Source organism: Budorcas taxicolor, chromosome 8, assembly GCF_023091745.1.
Source record: "Budorcas taxicolor isolate Tak-1 chromosome 8, Takin1.1, whole genome shotgun sequence".
NCBI classification, from domain to species: domain Eukaryota; kingdom Metazoa; phylum Chordata; class Mammalia; order Artiodactyla; family Bovidae; genus Budorcas; species Budorcas taxicolor.
The window spans coordinates 99889814-99895960 of record NC_068917.1 but is presented as its reverse complement, the minus strand read 5'-3'; positions in this window follow the sequence as shown (position 1 = coordinate 99895960).

Genomic DNA, 6147 nt, shown 5'->3' with positions numbered 1-6147 from the left:
AGGCTCCTCTGTCCATGGGATTTTCCAGGCAAGGATATTGGAGTGGATTGCCATTTCTTTCTCCAGGGGCTTTTCCTGCCCAGGGATTAACCCACGTCTCCTGTATCTCCTGCATTGGCAGGCAGATTCTTTACCACTAGTGCCACCTGGAAAGTCCATGTATAGCATGGTGACTAAGTCAAAACATTGTATTGCATACTTAAAAGTTCTCACCCCTACACTAAATGGTAACTATGTTAGTGATAGCTATGTCAACTTATTGTAGTAATCATTTCACTATATATATATATATGTATATATATATATACATACATATCAAAACATCACACTGTATACATTAAACTCACACTATGTTATATGACAATTATATTTCAATAGAGCTGGGAAAAATATGCTGTTATTACCCCCCAAAATTCCTTATTGCCCCTTACAGTTAGTCCCCTTACTCCTGCCCCCAGACAATTGTTGGTCTGGTTTCCATCACTGTGGATTATAAATGTATTATTTTGTTTAAGAAATGATAAGAGGAGTTATGCAGTTTGTGAGATTGCAAAAAATTTTGAAAAATTGTCTTTGTAATGAAGAACTAATACATTTTAGAAAAACACAAAACACAAATCTAATTTAAGAAAGTGTACTATCAACTGTAAAGTGCTTGCCAAACATTAACATATTTTTAAATCAACATATACCTTACTGGAAGCTGTTGGGAGGAGAGGGACTTTGCTAGGGGAAGGTGGCTTGAGGCTGGGCTGGGGAGAAGGAGCTGAGACATTCAATGGGACCAGCTGGAATCCCACGTAGAAATTTACCCCATGTTTCCTTTTGGAGAAATCGGTAATTGGAGAAAAATTATTATTAGATTCTGTGAAGTGAGTGGTCAATTAAATGTCTGTGAACCCTTTCGTCTTTGGAGCTGAAAGGAAGAATTGTGCTCTCAAAGAATATAGGAGATAGAATCTGCAAAGTAACTTGTTCAGATGGTGTTTCTCTTATCTGTGAGCAGTGAACACCCAGGGAACATAGTCATTCAAAAGGAAGACAGAAGGAAGAAAATACAGATCCAAATGAGGAGAACTTAAATTAAGAGCCAGTGTTTCTCTCAGATATAAACAGAGTAGGGGGTTGAGATGTCCCTGGAGTCAGGAAGGATTTTCTTCCTTTTTAAAAAAAATTTATTGGAATATAGTTGATTTACAAGGATGTGTTATTTTCAAGTGATACAGATACACATTGTTTTCAGTCGCTTAGTTGTGTCTGACTCTTTGTGACCCCACAGACTGCAGCACACCAGTCTTCCCTGTCCTTCACCATCTCCTGGAATTCACTCAAACTCATGTTGGATGGTGATACCATCCAGCCATCTTATCCTCTGTCATTCCCTTCTCCTCCTGCCTTCAGTCTTTTCCAACATCAGGGTCTTTTCCAATGAGTCAGCTCTTTGCATCAGGTGGCCAAATTATTGGAGCTTCAGCTTCAGCATCAGTTCTTCCAGTGAATATTAAAGACTGATTTTCTTTAGGGTGGACTGGTTGGATCCCCTTGCAGTCCAAGGGACTCTCAAGAATCTTTTGCAACATCACAGTTCAAAAGCATCAATTCTTCTCCACTCAGCCTTCTTTCTGGTCCAACTCTCACATCCTTATATGAGTACTGGAAAAACTTTGACTAGCTTTGACTAGACGGACCTTTGTTGGCCAAGTAATGTCTCTGCTTTTTAATACGCTGTCTACATTGGTCATAGATTTTCTTCCAAGTGGCAAGTGTCTTTTAATTTCATGGCTGTAGTCACCATGTGCAGTGATTTTGGAACCCAAGAAAATAAAGTCTGTCACTGATTCCATTGTTTCCCCATCTATTTGCCATGAAGCGATGGGGCTAGATGCCATGATCTTCAATTTTTGAATGTTAAATTTTAAGCCAGGTTTTTCATGCTCTTCTTTCACCTTCATCAAGATATTTTCATTCTTTTTCATATTCCTTTCTCATACAGGTTATTACAGAGTATTGAGAAGAGTTCCTTGTGTTATACAGTAGGTCCTGTTGGCTATCTATCTTATATATAGTAGTGTATATATGTTAATCCCAAGATCCTGATTTATCTCCCCCTGCCTCTGATGTTTCCTTTTGGTAGTCATAAGTTTGTTTTCAATATGTGTAAGTCTGTTTCTGTTTTGTAATTATGTTCATTTGCATCATTTAAAAAAAATTAGATTCCCTAAATGAGTGATTGCAGAAGATATCCATCTTTATCTAACTTACTTCATACTTAGTATGATTATCTCTAGGTCAAAGGAGGAATTTTCAAGTCCTTGAACTTCAGTGTTTTAAAAGGGCAGAAGAGCACACATCTTTAGGATGAAGGTGATTAATAGCTGATTGGAACTGTTTGATATATAGAAGTTTCTTTTATTTTCAGTTCCAATCAAAAAGCCTTGAAGTTAAAAAAATCAAGGTTGTTTGTAAAAAAAATTTGAACTTCGATACCATAAATGTTTTTCATAGTTAACATGGGTTCTTAATGGACAAAGAGGATTAAAAGACTAAGTGGGAAGGGGAGAGGAGGGACAATTCTGTCACTTGGAACACTTCAACCCAGTTGAAGAAAAATCAATAACCACAGTCAAGTTGTTGTGGGAAAATGGCATAATTAAAATTCCCTTTACTCATGAGGCTACATCTGAGTTCTTTGTTGTTGTTTTAGGTTGAAAGGGAAATATAGTTGGGAATTTAGTATATAAATTTATTGAAAGTATGTCTGTCAGAGCTGGGATTTCTGTTAACTTTGAACATTCATATGGAGACAAATCCATTGTAACAGCAAGGGTTTTGCTGAAAGCACTACTTGATGGCATAGGGCAAAAGAATATATGTTCTTTTAAAATTATTTGATTGGAGTTAGTGATATAATTTTTGCTGTCATCCTACTCAACAAACCTTAGCATTTTTCTTGGTCTTTTCTCTTTCCTAACCCTTGAGTAAGCGAAGTAAGTCCTGGCCAAGTGGTCAAAGAGCTGTGATAAATGACATCCAGAAGAGTCTTATTGGTTTTGTAAGGACAGATTCTAGTGTGACATCAATAGTTTCTTCAGTTGCCTAACAAGAGTCAGCCTGACAGTAGGAAGAAAAAAAGGAACAGAAGAAAAAGGAGGCCAACTCAGCTTCAGCTCAGAGATTTTAAATGTTTTCAGGTAGTTTTTTGATCTTCCTGTGTTATACATTTTCATAAAGAGACCTTAAGAGTAAAACCACAATTAACTGGGAGATTAGAGTTTCTGATTCATTGAGTTTCTGTATTGGCCTTTCTTGAAAGTGAAAGTGAAGTTGCTCCATCGTGTCTGACTTTTTGCGACCCCGTGGACTGTAGCCTTCCAGGCTCCTCTGTCCATGGGATTTTCCAGGCAATAGGGTTTCCAGGGCAATTGGAGTGGGTTGCCATTTCCTTCTCCAGGGGATCTTCCCAACCCAGGGATCTTCCCAACCCATTGGCCTTTCTTACTAAGGTAAAAGTAAAGCCCAAGTTTGTTGAGGAAGGGTCTTGGAATGTTTTCATAGAGTATAGGATTCAGGGAGTTGGAGTTAAATGCACATTGGCCCAGGCCTCATGGGCATGGAGGATTTGTTTGAATCACTATCCCCACCAATAACATGTTCTGGTTCTCAGTTTCATCTTTTATTTGGAGAATCTGAGGAAAATAATATGTGAGGGGTTTGGTTCATTTTGTTCATTTTATCTGACATTTAACTGTGTTTGCAAATGCTCTGTAATTGTAAGTTCTATTTTTGTTTAAAGCAAAGATAAGAATAGCACAGGGCTTCCCTGGTGGTCCAGTGGTCAAGGACCTACCTGCTAATGCAGGGGACCTGGGTTTGATCCCTGGTCCAGGCATCCACATACCATGGGGTCACTAAACCCTTGCACCACAGCTATGAGCCCCGACTCTTGAGCCTGCAAGCCACAACTACTAAGCCCACACGCTGAGAACCCATGCTCTTCATTAAGAGAAGCCACTGCAATGAGGAGCCTTCCCACCACAGCCAGGGAGTAGCCCCCACTGGCCACAACTAGAGAAAGCCCATGTTCAGCCAAGGAAAAAGAATAGAGCAACTTGGGCTTTGGGAAACTGGGAATTCTAGTGTATTCTGTGCTCCCTGTATGATCTTGGCAAGTCTTCTCATCTTGGTTTCATATTTTTCTATGTGGTAAAATATACACAACATAAAACTGACCGATTGGGCCCTTTTTTAAAGTGTAAATTTCAGTGACACTGAATACATTCCCGGTGTTGTGCCACCGTCACCATTATCCATCTCCACAACTTTTTCATCATCCCAAACTAAAACTCTGCATCCTTCAGTCAACAGCTTCCCATTCTCCTCTCCCCTCAAGCCCTGACAATAGCATTATACTTTCTTTCTTTATGACTTTGACTATTCTAGGTATCTCATATAAGTAAAATCATATGAGATTTATCTTTTGTGTCTGGGGTATTTCATTTAGGATACTGTCTTCAGGTTTCATCCATATTGTAGTATGTATCAGAATTCCATTGCATTTGAAATCTGAATAACCTTCCGTTGTAGATATTCTGCATATTGTTTAGCCATTCATCTGCTGATGGACATTTGGGTTGTTTCCACCTTTTAACTATTGAAATAATGCTGCTATGAACATAGGTATACAAGTATCTGTTTGAGTCCCTGCCTTCAATTCTTTCGGGTTTATATCAAGAAGTGGATCATATGATTGCTGGATCGTATGAAAACTCTGGCTTGAGTGTTTGACTAACTACCGTATTGTTTTTCACGGCTACTGCACCCGTCTAGAGTCTTTCACCATTGAGTGTAATGTTAGCTGTGGGCTCTTCATTTGTGGCCTTTAGTATGTTGAGATAGTTGCTTTATATGCCTAGTGTCTTGAGTGTTTTTATTGGTTTCAGTTTTTTAGTTATAGAAGTAGCAGGTTGAATGAGGTGACTCACTCAGCATGATAAACGGGAAGTGTATCATTAGGTGACCTTTGATACTTGACTCAAACTTTTTGAATCTTGATTTTTCATTCATAAAATAGAGATAATAGTTTCTACTACACATTGTTATCAGAAAGATTACATGTAATGATGTATGTCAATGGCATAGAACACATAGCAGTTGCTTAATAATTGTTCATTTCCCTGTCCATTCCATTTTGTCATTCAACAAACATTCATTTAACACCTACTTCTGGGCAAGTTGCTGGGAATATACAACTGACCAACATATAGAACTAGTTGTCAATATACTTACAGTTTATGGGTCTCTGTACTCTTTTTCCAGTTCCAATAATCTTTTCTCATTCACAGACAGAAAATACTTTGTATGTCTACTATAGACCAGATGCAGAGCTAAGCACAAAGTTAGGTGCTAATAGTCAGTGGTGATCTCCTCCTCCTTCCCCAACAAACACACATAAAACAGAGGAGGTCTTTTGTCTTTGCAAGCTTTCAAACTCGTGGGGGAAGATAGAGAATAAATAAAAAAGGAAATATATAATTTTGAACTGTGCCTGGTAAGAGCTATGGAAGTAATAGAATTCTATGAGAGAGAGTGAGCAATGGAAAATGGAGAAGTTGATGGAAAGATCAGAGGAAAAAACCTTGGTCAGGAGGTTGAAGCCAGAAAAAGGAAAATGGAACCAGGAATGAGAGGAGCTGAGGGAGGAGAACCCAGCCAGGGAAAATTGTAGGTCCAAGGTCCTAGGCAGGGGAGGACATAGCTTGTTAGATGCTAAGAAGTGGGGAAGTGGTTAAAAATGGTGGTAGTGGAAAGAAGAGGCCAAAGTGAGAAGTTTGTATTTCACTCAAATTTCAATGAGGATCCAGGGAAGTTTTTCCAGTAGGGCATATGGCATGATCTGATTTCTAGTTCAGGAGGCATGAAGGATGAAGGATGTGTTATAGAAGCCAAAATCAGAAGCAAGGAGTTAAGATGGGAAGAACTAGTATTGTTTCAGTGGAGAGATGATGGTAGCTTGGTTAAGGTGTGGGAATAGGGTTTCAGGTTTTGGTTTGAGCAACTGGAAAGATGGTAGCCCCTTGAGCTCTGTTCTTGAAAATAAACATTTAGGTCAGATGGACATGTCTGTGGTACTTATGATTGGAAAAGCTA